This window comes from Callorhinus ursinus, unplaced genomic scaffold, assembly GCF_003265705.2.
Source record: "Callorhinus ursinus isolate GAN/ISIS: 27379988/994484 unplaced genomic scaffold, GSC_fseal_2.0 scaffold19, whole genome shotgun sequence".
NCBI lineage: Eukaryota > Metazoa > Chordata > Mammalia > Carnivora > Otariidae > Callorhinus > Callorhinus ursinus.
The window spans coordinates 24,081,405-24,100,876 of NW_027397081.1; the positions used below are offsets into that span (position 1 = coordinate 24,081,405).

A 19,472-nucleotide genomic window follows, 5' to 3' on the forward strand; every position below is an offset into this window, starting at 1 on the left:
CAACCTCTTCGACCTCAGCCACAGCAACTTCTTCCTAGAAACATCGCCCAAGGCAAGGGAAACAAGGGCAAAAATGAACTATTGGGATTTCATCAAGATAAAAAGCTTTTGCACAGCAAAAGAAACAGTCCACAAAACCAAAAGACAACTGACAGAATGGGAGAAAATATTTGCAAATGACATATCAGATAAAGGGCTAGTATCCAAAATCTATAAAGAACTTATCCAACTCAACACCCAAAGAACAAATAATCCAATCAAGAAATGGGCAGAAGACATGAACAGACATTTTTCCAAAGAAGACATCCAAATGACCAACAGACACATGAAAAAGTGCTCAACATCGCTCGGCATCAGGGAAATCCACATCAAAACCTCAATGAGATACCACCTCACACCAGTCAGAATGGCTAAAATTAACAAGTCAGGAAATGACAGATGTTGGCGGGAATGTGGAGAAAGGGGAACCCTCCTACACTGTTGGTGGGAATGCAAGCTGCTGCAGCCACTCTGGAACACAGTATGGAGGTTCCTCAAACAGTTGAAAATAGAGCTACCATACGATCCAGCAATTGCACTAGTGGGTATTTACCACAAAGATACAAATGTAGGGATCCGAAGGGGTATGTGCACCCTGATGTTTATAGCAGCAATGTCCACAATAGCCAAACTCTGGAAAGAGCCAAGATGTCCATCAACAGATGAATGGATAAAGAAGAAGTGGTATATACACAATGGAATATTATGCAGCCATCAAAAAGAATGAGATCTTGCCATTTGCAAGGACGTGGATGGAACTGGAGGGTGTTATGCTGAGCGAAATAAGTCAATCAGAGAAAGAGATATATCATATGACCTCACTGATATGAGGAATTCTTAATCTCAGGAAACAAACTGAGTGTTGCTGGAGTGGTGGGGGTGGGAGGGATGGGGTGGCTGGGTGATAGTCATTGGGGAGGGTATGTGCTATGGTGAGCGCTGTGAATTGTGCAAGACTGTTGAATCACAGATCTGTAATTCTGAAATAAATAGTGCAATAAATGTTAAGAAAAAAAAAGAAGAATTTAGTAGGAGGGGAAGAATGAGGGGGAGTAAGTCGGAGGGGGAGATGAACCATGAGAGATGATGGACTCTGAGAAACAGAGTTCTAGAGGGGAGGGGGGTGGGGGGATGGGTTAGCCTGGTGATGGGTATTAAAGAGGGCACGTTCTGCATGGAGCACTGGGTGTTATGCACAAACAATGAATCATGGAACACTACATCAAAAACTAATGATGTAATGTATGATGATTAACATAACAATAAAAAATTTAAAAAAATAAAATAAAAGGGAAATACTGGATGCAATTAGTACAGAAAAAAAAGAAGGAAAGAAAGAAAAAAAGAACCAGACTCAACTTGGTTAATGCCTGTGTGTGTGCACATGCATGTGCACGTGTGTGCATGTGTGTGTGTATGGTGGGAGGTGGGAGAGATAGTCAAGGAGGAACTAATACTATATCTCCAATTACAAATCAATGTCATTGATTACTTAATCATTCGACCGTCTTTGTTTATCACCATCTCATGACAGATATACTAGATTAGTTTGAAAGTGAACACTTCCTCCTTATCAGGACTTTCACTATAACTGTCCTGAATGGTTTGTGCTAACAAGGAGTAATGAGATCAAGGGGATAAGACAGCTATTATGAAGACTGTCTGCATTTCTTTACTTTCTAAGAAACTTTCTGCCATCAGAAAAGGGATGGTATCTTTCTTCCTTAACTCTGATGGCATGGTTCTCTGTGGTTAGTCAGCCAGCCATCCCTGTCCGCCTGTACAATCCACTCAAGCACCCCTCTGAGCGTCTGAGCAAATCCAGGATGGCTTCTTGAGAAAGCCTTGGTCTTGACTGCAGGATCCCCACAAGACGCGTCTTTGGAGGGGCTGGAATTTCTTTTATTTAGCTAAAAGAAGCGGGTAGGCTCCTCAGGTGCCTAATAAAATGCCCAAACTTTGTCATCTGCAGATCCAGTATCAAAAGCTTGTGGAGGGGGCAGAACAAGATGGCAGAGGAGTAGGAGACCTGGATTTCATCTGGTCTCAGGAATTCAGCTGAATAGGGATCAAACCATTCTGAACACCTACGAACTCAACAGGAGATCAAAGAAAAGAATAGCAACAACTCTCTGAACAGAAAAGCAACCACTTTCTGGAAGGCAGGAGGTGCAGAGAAGTGAATCCGAGGCGATATTCAGGAGGATAGACGGCGGGGGAGGGGGCCTCCGTCAGCCGCTTCTGGCGAGTGATAGAGCCGCGGAGCACAAATCGGAACTTTTAGAAGTCGGCTCCGCTGAGGGACATCGCTCCAGTGGCTAAGCTATGCAGGGGGTGGAACCCTCGCGGGACAGTGTGGTCTCAGGACCCTCGGGGTTACAGGAAGACCGGGGGTGCCTGAGTGTGGCAGAGCTCCCATGTGCCAGAGCGGGGAAGCCGGCTATACAGAGGGAGCTGAGGCAGGAGCTCTCAGCTCGGGGTTGCCATAAACTGTGATCTGCAGCACAGTCGGGCCACTGCTCTTCCAGTGGGGACCCAACAAGCGACAGATCTTGGGAGACTCCCCTTCCTCCCCCGGGAGGAGCGGTGCAGGAGCGCACCGCAGGGATCTGCTGGGTTTGGAGACTCCACACGGGGTCAGGTGCCAGAGATAGAAATGCTTGGTCACAGGCCGGGTGGGCACGGAGTGTGGCCGGATACCGGGGAGACGGGAGTGATTGACAGCTTTTCTCTGGGTGCACACTGAGGAGCGGGGCCCCGAGTTCTCAGCCCCTCCAGGGCAGAGATTGGGAGGCCACCATTTTCATTCTCGTCCTCCAAAGCTGTACCAAAACCTTGCAGGGAACAAAAGCTCCCGAGAGCAAACCCAAGCAGATCACTTAGCCCGGAGCGGCAAGGGCGGGGCAATTCCACCTCAGGCAAAGACATTTAGGAACCACAGCAACAGGCCCCTCCCCCAGAAGATCAGCACGAACAGCCAGCAAGCCATGACCAAGTTTACCGATCAATGAGAATGGCAGAACTCCAGCGCTAGGGGACTACCGCACATAGAATTCATGGCTTTTTCACCATGATTCTTTAGTCTTTCAAAGTTAATTTTTTTAACTTTTTTTTAATTTCTCTTTTTCCCTTTTTCAACCAACATCTTATCAATCCCTTTTTTAAAAACATTTTTATTTTTCATTTTTAGAGTCATATTCTATCGCGTCATAGTAGTTACCCTTATTTTTGGCATATATATATAAGTTGTTCTCTCTTCAAAATTTTAAGATACAGTTTCTTCTAACAAATCAAAATATACCCTAAATCTCTAGTGTATGGCTTTGTTCTAGTCTCCTGCCTGATCACATTCTCTCCCCCTTTTATTTTCTTTCATATTTTCTTTTTTTTAAATCCCCTTCTTTCTTTTTTCAAACAACTTCTTATCTTATCAATTCCTTTTATAAAATTTTTTCTAATTTTCATCTTTACAGTCATATTCCAACCCTTCATCGTATCAACCCTTATTTTGTACATATAAGTTTTCCTTTCTTTAAAATTATGGGAGGCACTTTCTTCTAGCAGACCAAAATACACCCAAAATCTAGTGTGTGGCACTGATCTATACACCAGCCTGATCATATTTGATCATATTCTGTGTTGTTTTTTGTTTTGTTCTGGTTTTTTTTTTCTTTTTATCTTTATCTTTTTTCTTTTTTTCTTTTTTCTTTCTTTCCCTTTCTTTTCCCCTGGTTTAAGGTCTTTTCTGATTTGTTTAGAGTATATTTTCTGGGGACATTGTTAACCTCTTAGCATTTTGTTCTCTCATTCATCTATTCTCCTCTGAACAAAATGACAAGATGGAAAAAATCACCTCAACAAAAAGAACAAGAGGTAGTACCAACTGCCAGGGACCTACTCAATACAGACATTAGTACGATGTCGAATATAGAGTTCAGAATCATGATTTTAAAGACACTAGCTGGGGTGAAAAAAGCATGGAAGTTATTAGAGAAACTTTTTCTGGAGAAATAAGAGAACTAAAATCTAACCAAGTCAAAATCAAAAAGGCTATGAATGAGGTGCAGTAAAAAATGGGGGCACTAACTGCTAGGATAAATGAGACAGAAGAGAGAATCAGCGAAATAGAAGACCAAATGATGGAAAATAAAGAGGCTGAGAAAAAGAGAGATAAACAACTACTGGATCACGAGAGCAGAATTCGAGAGATAAGCGATACAATAAGACGAAACAACATTAGAATAATTGGGATCCCAGAAGAAGGAGAAAGAGAGAGAGGGGCAGAAGGTATATTGTAGCAAATTATAGAGGAGAACTTCCCTAATTTGAGGAAGGAAACAGGCATCAAAATCCAGGAGGCACAGAGAACCCCTCTCAAAATCAATAAAAATAGGTCAACACCCCGACATCTAATAGTAAAACTTACAAGTCTCAGAGACAAAGAGAAAATCCTGAAAGCAGATTGGGAGAAGAGGTATGTAACCTACAATGGTAGAAACACTAGACTGGCAACAGACCTATCCACAGAGATCTGGCAGGCCAGAAAGGATTGGCATGATATCTTCAGAGCACTAAATGAGAAAAATATGCAGCCAAGAATACTATATCCAGCTAGGCTGTCACTGAAAATAGAAGGAGACATAAAAAGCTTCCAGGACAAACAAAACCTAAAGGAATTTGCAAGCACAAAAACCCTACAAGAAATATTGAAAGGGGTCCTCTAAGCAAAGAGAGAGCCTAAAAGCAGCATAGACCAGAAAGGAACACAGACAGTATACAGTAACAGTCACCTTACAGGCAATACAATGGCACTAAATTCATACCTTTCAATAGTTACTCTGAATGTAAATGGGCTAAATGCCCCAATCAAAAGACACAGGCTATCAGATTGGATTAAAAAACAAGACCCATCCATATGCTGTCTGCAAGAGACTCATTTTAGACCCAAAGACACCCCCAGATTGAAAGTGAGGGGGTGGAAAACCATTTACCATGCTAATGGACACCAAAAGAAAGCTGGGGTGGCAATCCTTATATCAGACAAATTAGATTTTAAACCAAAGACGATAGTAAGAGATGAGGAAGGACACTATACCTTACTTAAAGGGTCTATCCAACAAGAAGATCTAACAATTGTAAATATCTATGCCCCTAACATGGGAGCAGCCAATTATATAAGGCTATTAATAACAAAAGCAAAGAAACACATTGACAACAATACAACAATAGTGGGGGACTTTAACACCCCCCTGACTGAAATGGACAGATCATCTAAGCAAAAGATCAACAAGGAAATAAAGACTTTAAATGACACCCTGGACCAAATGGACTTCACAGACATATTCAGAATATTCCATCCCAAAGCAACGGAATACACATTCTTCTCTAGTGCCCATGGAACATTCTCCAGAATTGATCACATCCTAGGTCACAAATCAGGTCTCAATGGATACCAAAAGATTGGGATCATTCCCTGTATATTTTCAGACCACAATGCTTTGAAACTAGAACTCAATCACAAGAGGAAAGTCAGAAAGAACTCAAATACATGGAGGCTAAAGAGCATGCTACTAAAGAATGAATGGGTCAACCAGGAAATTAAAGAAGATTTTAAAAAATTCATGGAAACCAATGAAAATGAAAACACAACTGTTCAAAATCTTTGGGATGCAGCAAAGGCAGTCCTGAGAGGAAAGTATATAGCAATCCAAGCCTTTCTCAAGAACCAAGAAAGGTCTCAAATACACAACCTAACCCTACACCTAAAGGAGCTAGAGAAAAAGCAACAAATAAAGCCTAAACCCAGCAGGAGAAGAGAAATAATAAGGATCAGAGCAGAAATCAATGAACCAGAAACAAAAAGAACAGTAGAACTGATCAACGAACCTAGGAGCTGATTCTTTGAAAGAATTAACAAGATTGATAAACCCCTGGCCAGACTTATCAAAAAGAAAAGAGAAAAGACCCAAATCAGCAAAATCGTGAATGAAAGAGGAGAGATCACAACCAACACCAAGGAAATACAAGCAATTATAAGGCTATATGATGAGCAACTCTATACCAGCAAATTAGATAACCTGGAAGAAATGGATGCATTCCAAGAGATGTATCAACTACCAAAAGTGAACCAGGAAGAAATAGAAAACCTGAACAGACCTATAAGCACTAAGGAAATTGAAATATTCATCCAAAACCTCGCAAAAAACAAAAGCCCAGAGCCAGATGGCTTCCAAGGGGAATTCTACCAAACATTTAAAGAAGAATTAATATCTATTCTTCTGAAACTGTTCCAAAAAATAGAAATGGAAGGAAAACTTCCAAACTCGTTTTATGAGGCCACCATTACCTTGATCCCCAAACCAGACAAAGACCCCATCAAAAAGGGAATTATAGACCAGTATCTGACCAAAAAGAGAATTACAGACCAATATCCTTGATGAACATGGATGTAAGAATTCTCACCAAAATACTAGCCAATATGATCCAACAGTACATTAGAAGGATTATTCACCACGACAAAGTGGGATTTATCCCTGGGCTGCAAGATTGGTTCAACATCTGCAAATCAATCAACGTAATACAATACATTAACAAAAGAAAAAACAAGAATCTTATGATCCTCTCATTAGATGCAGAAAAAGCATTTGACAAAATACAGCATCCTTTCTTGATCAAAACTCTTCAGAATATAGGGATAGGAGGGTCCATACCTCAATATCATAAAAGCCATCTATGAAAAACCTACAGCAAATATCATTCTCAATGGGGAAAAACTGAGAGCTTTCCCCTAAGTTCAGGAATGCTGCAGGGATGTCCACTATCACCAGTGCTATTCAACATAGTTTTAGAAGTCCTAGCCACAGCAATCAGACAACAAAAAGAAATCAAAGGCATCCCAATCGGCAAAGAGGAAGTCAAACTCTCACTCTTTGCAGATGATATGATACTGTATGTGGAAAACCCAAAAGACTCCACCCCAAAACTGCTAGAACTCATACAGGAATTCAGTCAAGTGGCAGGATATAAAATCCATGCACAGAAATCAGTGGCATTCCTATACACCAACAACAAGACAGAAGAGAGAGAAATTAAGGAGTCAATCCCATTTACAATTGCACCCAAACCATAAGATACCTAGGAATAAATTTAACCAAAGAGGCAAAGGATCTGTACTGAGACAACTATAAAATACTCATGAAAGTAATTGAAGAAGACACAAAGAAATGGAAAAACATTCCATGCTCATGGATTGGAAGAACAAACATTGTGAAGATGTCAATGCTACCTAGAGCAATCTACACATTCAATGCAATCCCCATCAAAATACCATCCACTTTTTTCAAAGAAATGGAACAAATAATCCTAACATTTGTATGGAACCAGAAGAGACCCCGAATAGCCAGAGGAATATTGAAAAAGAAAAGCAAAGCTGGCGGCATCACAATTCCGGACTTCCAGCTCTATTACAAAGCTGTCATCATCAAGACAGTATGGTACTGGCACAAAAACAGACACATAGTTCAATGGAACAGAATCGAGAGCCCAGAAATGGACCCTCAACTCTATGGTCAACTCATTTTCGACAAAGCAGGAAAGAATGTCCAATGGCAAAAAGACAGTCTCTTCAACAAATCGTGTTGGGAAAATTGGACAGCGACATGCAGAAGAATGAAACTGGACCATTTCCTTACACCACACACAGAAATAGACTCCAAATGGTTGAAAGACCTAAATGTGAGACAGGAGTCCATCAAAATCCTAAAGATCACAGGCAGCAACCTTTTCGACCTCAGCCGCAGGAACTTCTTTCTAGAAACATTGCCAAAGGCATGGGAAGCCAGGGCAAAAATGAGCTATTGGGAATTCATCAAGATAAAAAGCTTTTGCACAGCAAAAGAAGCAGTCCACAAAACCAAAAGACAACCGACAGAATGGGAGAAAATATTTGCAAATGACATATCAGATAGGGCTAGTATCCAAAATCTATAAAGAACTTATCAAACTCAACACCCAAAGAACAAATAATCCAATCAAGAAAGGGGCAGGCGACATGAACAGACATTTTTCCAAAGAAGACATCCAATGACCAACAGACACATGAAAACGTGCTCAACATCTCTCGGCATCAGGGAAATCCACATCAAAACCTCAATGAAATACCACCTCACACCAGTCAGAATGGCTAAAATTAACAAGTCAGGAAATGACAGATGTTGGCGGGGATGTGGAGAAAGGGGAACCCTCCTACACTGTTGGTGGGAATGCAAGCTGGTGCAACCACTCTGGAAAACAGTATGGAGCTTCCTCAAAAAGTAGAAAATAAAGCTACCATATGATCAATCAATTGCACTCCTGGGTATTTACCCCAAAGATACAAATGTAGGGATCCGAAGGGGTACATGCACCCCGGTGTTTATAGCAGCAATGTCCATGATAGCCAACTGTGGTAAGAGCCAAGATGTCCATCGACAGATGAATGGATAAAGAAGAGGTGGTATACATATACAATGGAATATTATGCAGCCATCAAAAGGAATGAGATCTCGCCATTTGCAACGACGTGGATGGAACTGGAGGGTGTTATGTTGAGTGAAGTAAGTCAATCAGAGAAAGACATGTACCATCTGATGTCACTGATATGTGCAATTTTTAATCTCAGGAAACAAACTGTGGGTTGCTGGAGTAGGGGTGAGGTGGGAGGGATGGGGTGGCTGGGTGATAGACATTGGGGAGGGTATGTGCTATGGTGAGCGCTGTGAATTGTGCAAGACTGTTGAATCACAGATCTGTATCTCTGAAACAAATAATGCAACATATGTTAAGAAAAAATAAAAGAAGAAGATAGGAGGGGAAGAATAAAAGGGCGGAAATTGGAGGGGGAGACGAACCATGAGAGACTATGGACTCTGAAAAACAAACTGAGGGTTGTAGAGGGGAGATGGGTGGGGGGATGGGTTAGCCTGGTGATGGGTATTAAAGAGGGCACGTTCTGCATGGAGCACTGGGTGTTACGCACAAACAATGAATCTTGGAACACTACATTAAAAACTAATGATGTAATGTATGGATATTAACATAACAAAAAAATTCAAAGGAAAAAAAAAAGCTTGTGGAAATTCCTTTAATCAGGAAGCAGCTCTGGATCCCGCTATAGACTTGAGATGTAAATTAGTGAATTTCAACTCCTGTCCAAATCAGAGATAAATGAATTAGTATTCAAGGAGGAGTTCAAGTAATTCTAAATATAATGTTTTGTTTTGTTTTGTTTACCAAATGGGGTTATTTGAAAGCAACAGACCCTATTCCCCTTCCCGAACACAAAATATCTTTTTCTAAGTTACGTTTTCAGGTAATGTCCTTCACTTGTACCAGGCAAGTAATAATACTTACTATTATTTTTACTTCATATTTTTCATGAAGCCATTGCTAAAGAGATAATTCTTTGTGTAGTTCAATAACATTTTTTGCATCCAAAAATTCATTTTAACTTAGAATCTGAAACAAAAATAGATTTTTATCTGATGAAAAACTATAACCCATTATGTTTCTTTAATTGCCTTGCCTGTCCGAAAGCCCAAGCAGAACTAATGTTCACACAAATCAACTGCATTCAGCCTAGGTCAGCATTTCCCAAAGGGTCCTCTGTAGATTGCTACTACAAGCTGCTTTTTAAAAAAGAAAGTGTTTAATGGCCACAAGTGTGAGAAACAAGATTTACAATTCCATTAGCATATTAATAATTCCAGGAGGGACAACAATGATGTTTGAATTTGTTTTATCCAACCTTTCTTGAATGTATTTGATTACACAATTCTGTCTTTGCATAATACTTATTATTATGAAACCCACAAATTTGGGAAAGACTAACTACATCACTGATTCTTTTCTCTCCCTCTTCTAGAGATGTGTTTTCTTTCCCTACTTCTGCATCTACCTTGTACATATGCATTATAAGGCATAGATAATAAATAAATTGTGAGTGTGGGCATGTTTGTGTGTGTGTGTGTGTATATATATATATACACACACATACACACAAACACACATACACAGAAAGGTCCAACTTCTACTCTGTTCCTTTTTCTCCTAGCTCTATGGCTTTTATTTATGTATTGTGGTGTGTGTATTTATTATATAGAAGGTCTCCGTTTCAAATTGGCCTGCCTAGCAGATCTTTTCTCTGTTCCTGGCAGGATCTGTACATGAACAAGAGCCTTCTAGGGAAAACCCAAAGCCCTTCAGGAAGTGGTCTGTGATGATGTGATGTAGTAGCTGATGAGTTTCCTTCTGAGTCAGGGCTGCCACAAGGGGGTCCCCAGGAATTGACACCTCTCCAAAAAGATGTAAAGATGTTAGTGCTGAGGTCATGACCACCTCTACCTTTGTTAAGGGCCCTCGAGGGCTTTTCCCAAGTCACTGAGATGAATAGAAGCCAAACCAGATTTCAGCCCAGGTCCTCCCCTTTCTCTGAATTCCCCCTCACTTCCCTGTTTTAATACTTCCTTGGAGTATCTTGGGTTGCCTGGTTTGGGTTTCACATGCCTCCACCGTGAAACGCACATCCCTGTGTACATCTAAAACAGCAACATAAAGATGGCCCCCTGGGTTCATTTTCCATTTTCTCCCACATCTTTTCATGAAAAGACTGGGTTGCAAGAACATTTGAAGAATACCATATGCCTGGGGCAGCAGTAATAATGCTGCTTCACATATTTATAGACCTTTAAGCCCTTCTGCCCCGTACAGATCTTCCCCAACTCACAAGGAGGTTAGGTCCCAACGAACCCATCACAAGTTGAAAATGCCTTAAGTCAAAAATGCATCTAATACACCTAACCTATCCAGCAACGTAGCTTAGCCTCGCCTACCTTATAGGGACTCAGAAGGCTTACATGAGCCTAGACTTGGGCAAAATAATCTAACACAAAGTCTACTTTCTAGTCAAGTGTTGGCTATCTTGTGTAATTTATTGCAAACCATATGGAAAGTGAAAACCAGAACAGTTGGATGGGTGCAGAATGGTTGTAATTATATGGGTTGTTTACCCTGGCAATCACCTGGCTGACTGGGAGCTGCAGCTTTTTGTCCCTGCCGGGCATCCCAAGAGAGGATCTTAACACACAGATCACTCACTAGCCCAGGAAAAGATCCGAATTCAAAATTCGAAGTACAGTTTCTACTGAATGCATATTGCTCTCACACCACTGCCAAGTTGAACATTCATAAGTCAGTCAGGGATCGCCTAGACTTAGTCTCAATGTTTTCCTTCAGAGGCTCACTACTGTGGAGTCACGTGGAGCTGGTTCTTAACAGAAAAAATACTCCCCTGCTGCTTCATAAGGACTCAAAGCTGCGGTAAAAGGATTCTAGGTCTCTTGACATTTAGTCAAAACCACACTTAATTCATGCAAAAATAACTTGCAGTTTGAAATAATCATTGCTCTGAAGTGTACTTACATAGGCACCTCTTTCTTTCACTAGCCTGCGTGGGTCTTAAGGGTAGAGGTTCAACTGACCAATCCCTGCCTGCATCTTTATGGCCTCATAGAGTTCGGGTGCTTGCTTCGTTCTTAATAAGTATCTGTTGAGTAAATGAAGCACTAAGATTAGCAGTAGTTACTTGAGAAACAACAAAAGGTTCATTCACTTGGGATAGCAAAACCAGGGCACTAAAGATTTGGGTCACCCACTGTCGTATCAGGAAGTGCTTCCTCAAGTGAAACTTACATCCCACCCACTACAGGCAAAGTACACTTCTTGTGATTCTGCGCTCAGTGACTATGGAAGGCAGATGTCAACTGTCTGGACCCTGCATTCTGACAATGCCAGACAAACAAGAGATATGGAAACTTCCAGTCACATTTCTTTCAGGGCTTTTCGATGATCCTGAGTCTGCTTCTAAGATTCAGAAACACTGGCCAGTTTCTCCTTTGATAGCTGCTGTCTGGAAATTTCTTACCTACAGAACGACTTGAGATCCTTGAGCTTCTTCTCTCTAGAATTCTCCAGATAATTCTCAAGCCATCCATGGGAGCATTCTTCTTAGAAAGTCGGAGAGTTGGGCCCCGTGAAAGGCAATGAATTGCAACAGGCGGCCACTGAAACTGTTCTGGGTTCAGCATAGGGGCTGACTGTCCATCCAATAGCAAGCACTGCTTCCTGAACTAAATCCATCATTAAAAAAAAAAAAAATCAATATATCTAAAACCTTGGCTCAATAAACCGGAATCCTTTGGAGTGCTTATTAAAAGATTATATTTTAGCAGGGAAATCTGAATAAAATCTGTAGTTTAGTGACCAGTAATGTGCCATGATTATGTGACAAATTGACGTTAGGCTTCTGAGTATATACCCCAAATAACTGAAAGCAGAGACCCAAACAGATATTTGTGCATCACATTCGTAACAGCACTGTTCACAATAGCCAAAAGCAGAAGCAACCCAAGTGTTAATAAAGTGATAATAGATATATACTACCTTTCATATATATATATATACTTTATACATATATAGATATATATATACACATCACAGATTATTATTCTGCCTTAAGAAGGAAGGAAATTCTGTCACAGGCTACAACATGGATGCACCTTGAAGACACGATGCTAAATGAAATAAGCCAGTCACAAAACAAATATTGTATGATCCCGCTTACATAAGGTACCTAGAGGAGTCAAATTCACAGAGGCAGAAAGCAGAAGGGTGATGTCCAGGATGGGGATGGGGAAAATGGGGAGTCTTCATTTAATGGGTACTGAGTTTCAGTTTGGGAAGATGAAAATGCTCAGAAGACAGATGGTGGTGATAATTACACAACCATGAATGTGTGTAATGCCACCAAACTATATATTCAAAAATGCTTAAGTGGCAAATTTTATGTTATGAATATTTTACCACAACTTTTAAAAAAAAGAAGGAAAGTAACAGGGGTGCCGTGGTGGCATCCGACTTTTGATTTCAGTTCAGGTCATGATCTCGGGATCGTGGGATTGAGCCTTGCATCGGGCTCCTTGCTCAGTGTGCAGTCTGCTTGTCCCTCTCCCTCTCCCTCTGCTTCCCCTGCTCTCTCTCACTTTCTCTCAAATAAATAAATAAATCTTTAAAAAAACTTAAAAATAAAGTAACATTAAGGGAAATGGGATAAAGGCTATACTGAATTCTCAATATTATCTTTGCAACTTTTTTGTAAACCTAAAATTATTTCCCCCCCAAAAAAGTTTATTTTAAAAAAGTTAAAAAAAAAAAACATAAAAACGCTACTAGATTATTGTATGAACACCACTACCAACAAGAAAAATGTATTTCTGGTCTCCACACTAAACTATATGAAATCTCTCTGGAGTTAGGGGTGAGGGGTAAGTAGCCTCATTTTTAATAAGTTCTAAAATGTAAGAACAACTATTTTTTAAGACATTACTAACAACTGTTTTAAAAATTCTCTTCTTTCTTCCTGACTTTTTTAGTCAGTGATAGAGTCAAATCTATAGCAGAATTCTGGAGCAACCAGTGTTTTCTGTGAGTGCTGCTTTCTCACTGTGCTTTGGTCAGTCTGCGGGCCCATCATGGGCCACTGGGATCATCTGTAACCCCGGAACTAGGGGGTTGCCAAGTGTCTCCCCCTTCCCTGGATCTTTTCTCCATGTCTCCCGCTTTCCCTCCACTTCCACTCTCGACCTCGTGAGAAGGGCTCTATTCCTGAGAAACTTAGTAACCATGGGCTGATTGGGTCATGACCAAGCTTATTTCTCTCTCTCTTTCCTTACCACTTTCAATGACCCCTTTCAACAAGGGTCAGAGCCAGATTTGTAACTGAATACAAGAACAACAAGCAAGAAAAGGGGACAAGAGCATCAAGTCATGCTGGATCGCTTTAAAGCGATCTTGTTCTGATGCTGCACTCAATAAAAAGAAAGAAAGAGGCTGCCATGATGGTCATGAGCGGGTTCAGCAGAAAGCTCCTAGGCCAGAGAGCATGTCCAGGTTTCTCCATAAAATCCATGTCACTTCACCGCTCAGTGCCTCAGTTTGCCTCTTATAAAATAACAGACGAGAGAAACTCTGAGGGTTTCGGCAGTTTTTGAAACTCTGTGATGGAACAAAACAAAACCATCCTGACCTGAAGTATTTGAATGGCCACTCTCCTCGGGAATGAAACTTGCATTTTTTGCAGCTCAAAAGTTTTGAAGGGAGATCGGGCACTGGGGTGACTCACACTAAAGCTTCTGAAAGCATGAAGATCGTATAACCCAATCAAATTGTCCAGCTCCTCTGGGAGGGAGGAGTGTTGAGAGGAGAGAGGAAAGTGGCGTCTGAGAGACATTCAGAGGTGACTCTATTCTTAAACACATGTGAATGGCCCCTGTCCTATTGCCGATTATGTACTGAAGAAAAGGAAACCGCGACAAGAAGTTAGGTGTTCCAAGAAGATGCCAGGGAGGGGTGGGGGGGACACTTGCTTATGTCCCGATGCTCTCTCCTCACTTTTCTCTGGCCCAGGAATTCCTGATTCTTTTTGCAAGCAAAAACTCCCCTGCAGACTCTCAATGGTTTAGCTGGTCCAATCTTTGGAACTTTGGAATCGGGCACTGTGAGATTTGTAGGCAGTAAGCTTGCTGGTCAAGGTCAGAAGTGTGAGTATTTAATAAAGTCTGACAACTATCGATCCAGTTGTGATAAACAGTGCCCCAAAGCCATTCTGAGCAGCAGAGAGTTAGCACCTTTAGCTTAGTGTGGAAAGAGGGAAACAGGCAAACTGTGAGCTGACGCAGGGAGGCCAAAGGAGAGTGGGCCCAGAGAGCAGTGCAAAATTCTCAGGAGGAGGGGCTCCCTTTGCTGGAGTTGCCCTTCCTAGCATGAGCCCAACAACGTCCAGGCAGAGTGACTGCGTTAGATATTCCCAGATTCTTCCTTCCTTCCTGGGCGCTAGGGTCCAGAAAGCTTATGCAGTGCTATTGGCCTACCAGAATTTTGCTTACATTTCCTCCTGTTGTTTTGGTTCTCTTTTTAGAATTATAAGATCATTCTGCCCTGTATGTGAACACCTAATTTCATTCTTGTTGCTACTGAGGCAGCTATGATGGTTGGTGGATTTCTTTGGGCCTCGGAGGAGGGGCCAGGGCTGCTTTCACAGTTACTAAAGGGTAATCTTAGGAGTGCCTGCGCATGGGGCCAACCATCTGTGGCTAAAGAGAGTGGCTGAGCCTGGGGAAAGAAGCAGGCAGCTGTGACCAATGGATGGAAGGCCTCAGCACACCCCTTTGCAGGAACTTCTAAAGATTTCCCAACCTAAACAGACCCCACGAAAAAAAGGCTCAGCCCACAGGCCGAAAACGGACAGCCAGAAGCCCTATAAAAAGGTGTGAGCTCTCACCGGGCAGAGTTAAATCCTTGTCTGCCTGCTTTGCACTGCAGACATGGGGCAGCAGTTTGGGTGACGGGCATACCCAGTGATGTCCTCCTTGCCACCCCACTACAGGTATGCCTAGTGACCTTGGCCAAGTTGCCTAACCTCTCTCATGGCATTAGATTCTCCATCTAGGAAACAAAGTTCGAAACACCCCATTCTAAGTGAAGGAACCTGGAACATTGCAGATGTCCATTTCTCTCTTCTTCTGAGTGAACCTTAACAGTTGTTGTCTTCCTGAAAAAAAAATTAAATGAATAATTTCTTCTCTTGGCCAGCTATCTTGTGCAGAATTCGTGGGAAAATAATTCCCTTGCCATGCACCTTTCTTGCGTCGCTGACTCACTGTGTATCCCGGATCCAGTCTTCTGCTCTTTGCCTCAATTTCCTGGTCTGTGGAAACAAACAAACAAACAAAAAATCCCCGCCTTCTCCCACCCACTGTTCAACCCAACAAAAGTCCCTTGAGTCACCCCCACACCATCCAGTCCCGAACCTCACATCTTCTCCTAAATGCGAACCTTCTACCTGCTCCTGTGTCAGGGGTTAGCAGGTTCCTGACACTGAGGGTTCCATGCCCCGGGCAATGTCAGTTCGAGTTTACTGAGCATGACTTTTGTAATGAAGATGAGGCCCAGATAATCCTGCCCACAACACAATTACTATCTAATCCTGTCCCAATCAAGGGTTACTCTTCCCTTTTGAGTCACAAGGAATCCTTGCAACAGGAAAAATACAAATTTGAAAACCCTATCAGAAATACTACCAAGCGTACCACCCACCTTAACCAGGCTGCAGGGGTGGCGAGTTCTCGCCTGGGCTTAGATGCTGACGTCTGCGGGACTCCGCCCGGCAGCTCAGAAGCAGTGATACTTTTAGAGCAGAGAGGTGGCTCGGGGAGCCTATTTATATAATCATTTTGTAAACACTGTTGCGCGGGATGGGGCTCAGGGTAAATGCCCCCCGGGTAAGTCATTTTCTCCGGTTATTGTGATCGGTGGTAGAGAAATCACCAAGGGTGCATATAAACCACCAGTCTTTCTAGCCCCGTTTGCGGGTCTGAAATGCACCTCCAGACCCCTCCCCCCTGGAAACTCAGCCGTACCCCTCCGCCCCCTCCTGGAAGCGGGGCGCTGCGGAGCGGTGGCAGCCCGAGCAAGCCCCCCCTCCCCGTGAAGGAGTGCGGAGTGCCCCCCACTCCCTCGGTGCAGAGCGCACCGACCTGCCACACCGCCTGCAGCCTGATGGCTGTTGATCTTATCGCGGGCCGGCAGGGAGATGAAGTGCATGTGTCAGGGGGTTCGTGCCTGTTCATCATTGTGGTTGCCCCGAAGTGGAGCAGACAAGGTAACACTTGAAGCCATTTTTGCAGAGAATTGCACAAACATCGGTGGCTCGGGAGAGTGAGTGGTTCCACTTCAGATCAAGAAAAACACCCACAGAATTTGGCGCAGACGGCGAGAGAAACACCGCAAACACACAGCAACAGACACACGCGCGCACACACACACACCTAAACAGAGTTAAACCCAAAGTCCCCAGAGCTAGAGGAAGTGCTCGTGCACCAACAAAGAAGCAACAACTGGAAAAGAAAGATTGGTTTGGTTGCCGAAGAATCTAGGGACAGAGCTGGTACTGCAGACGTGTGGAAGCCAAACGGCTTTCTTTGAGGGGGGCCATTCTGAGAGGGCGGAAAAAAAAAAACAAACCAACCCTGACTGTTCTCAGGGCTTGAAACTAAACGTTTCTACTTCGGAGAATTGGCAACGATTTCTTTCTGAAGGTGAGGGTGGATGGAGTGAAGAAAGGCCAAATTTGGGGCTTCGAGGAGGCAATGTACATTTTCAATCTGCCAAGCGGTCCAGGGGGGCAGGAACTGACAACTGTCGATAATTCTTACCATTACTCTTATGTAAGTAGGATTTCTGTATAAAGATTGTGTATAAAGAAGGTTTTTTTTTCCCCCTCCGAGTGGAAAGGTAAATCATGACCTGATTAAGTACGCCCTTGACACATCTAAATTCGTGCCACAGTGACCACTGTGCCCTCCTTGATTTGGCAAACACAATACCAAAGTGAGTAAGACAAACCTTGTTCTGTTCTCCTCTAGTTTGTTACCTAGCAGAGGGAGCAGACATTAAAGAAACAAACACTGAAATACATAATTATAAATTGTAATTAGTGTTTTAGAGAAAGAACCTGTGGTGTTTTGAGAATATTTTTACCCAGAAGTTTGAGCCTATTCAATAAGCATTTTAAAGCAATCATTATATGCATAATTGTAGTGATATATAGAAATGTCTGAAATCCGATCCTTACTTTCCAGGAGTTCAAAACCCTCTAAGGAATCCAGGCATGTTGATACATCAATAATAATATTTGAAAGAAGCAATGAGAGATTTTCCTTAAGTTATTTTAAAAACTACAGATTTTTTTCCTAGAAAATGGCGTGATGATGCTTTGTGCTATACACACACACATACACACATTTGCACCTTTATGCAAGTCTGTGAGATTCTTTATAATTAAGATTAGAAGACATAAATGATATTACCATTTACCTGGTATAAACCATCCAACTCAGGGGCATAGTGTCTTAAAGCAGAGTTTCTTAAACTTTAATGTGCATACAAATCACTTGAGGAGCTTGCCAAATACAGATTCTGATTCAGTTGGTCTGGAGTGAGCCCAGTGAGATTTGGCACTTTTTGTAACAATTTTGCTGATAATGAGGATGCTGGTGATCTGTGGACCACATTTTGAGCAGCAAGGTGTTAAAGGAAGGAGTCAAATTCTATAACACTGTGTTCACTCAGCATTCTTTCGTTCAACAGAAGTTTCCTGAGTATCAACTGAAGTTGGTTTATATTAAGCATTAACCAGCCCTTCCTTATTTAAAAAAAGAAAAAAAAGGTCTTCACACACTAGAAATTGAACAGTACACAGTTGTTTGGAATCTGAGTAACCATTTTATATCTGGTATAAATACTCAAAAGAATCCATGGGATGAACCAACCAAGATGGCAAAGGCAGTATCAAGAATCTCAATCCCTCATTGGGATTTGTCAATGGTTTCACTGTGGTGGATGACATAAATTGACATGGACATAAAGTTATATGCTAGACGTGGCTCTGGAACTCAATATGACTGTCTTTTAGACTCACTGACCTCTCAGTTCCTCTCAGGTGGGCATGAAGTACAACCTGCCTTTCTCTCCAACTCATAGCGTCTTCCCCTCAAATCCTTCCATTTTGCCATCTTGCAAGCAGGCCAGCCAAGAGAGGCCGTGGGCCTGCTGCTGTCCCTTCCCCCATGACATTTATCAACCAAATGAAACTTGACACTAGAATTGTCATTTTAGTGAGAAGATGATAAAACTCATTTCACCTTTCCACTTGATAGGCTGATAATTCCCTCTGTGCCTGATGAGTCTTGGCGAGGTTTGCCAGAAGAACAGATTCAAGTTGCACAGGGCATGTTAATGCATGTCTTTCCCTTTCACATTTGGAGTTCATTTCTACCCAATCATTTTCAAACCTCGCACAAATGGAATTTCCAAACCCGGGTTTAAGGAAAGCACCTTGATTTCCTCCCACTCACATCATGAAGAACATCAAAAGCCTTGATAAATGTTGAGAGAAGGTAATATTCTAAGCACAGATGAAACCCTTCCCCCACTCGTTTCGGACTGTCAGGGAAGTAATTGATGTGCCTCCCAGAGCATGATAGCCTCACACCACCAACACCCTTGTGTCCTGTTGGGAATTAACCTTGTCACTTTGTCTAATTCTCCACTGGTAAGAAGTATTCACTGCCAGAGACCGATCCATTATTGGTGGTGTGATTACTTGAAGGCAATTGCAATATTTAATATTCCTCAAACAAAGGACAATCCTGAGAATAGAGGAAAAGATGACACATTTTTAAAAAGGGGTGGGGGGCAATTGCTCTGCATTCTCCAGCTCCAGGTGAATTGCTGTCTACACTATCTGAACTAACTGATCCAAATCCAAGTCTTAGTAACAG

At 42.1% G+C, this 19,472-nt stretch overlaps 1 long non-coding RNA gene across 1 annotated transcript in view; it reads right to left on the minus strand.

Moving 5' to 3' along the window:
• The window catches only part of LOC112840478 (uncharacterized), a 41,657-nt gene extending 25,206 nt beyond the window's left edge, over positions 1–16,451 (minus strand). Inside the window, exons 1-5 of the long non-coding RNA XR_003212486.2 lie at positions 16,228–16,451; positions 15,770–15,838; positions 15,620–15,682; positions 11,999–12,203; positions 11,497–11,620 (exon numbers count right to left, since the gene is read on the minus strand). This is a non-coding gene — a long non-coding RNA (uncharacterized lncRNA). The remainder of the gene's footprint in view (positions 1–11,496; positions 11,621–11,998; positions 12,204–15,619; positions 15,683–15,769; positions 15,839–16,227) is intronic.
• Between the last annotated feature and the right edge of the window lie 3,021 nt (positions 16,452–19,472).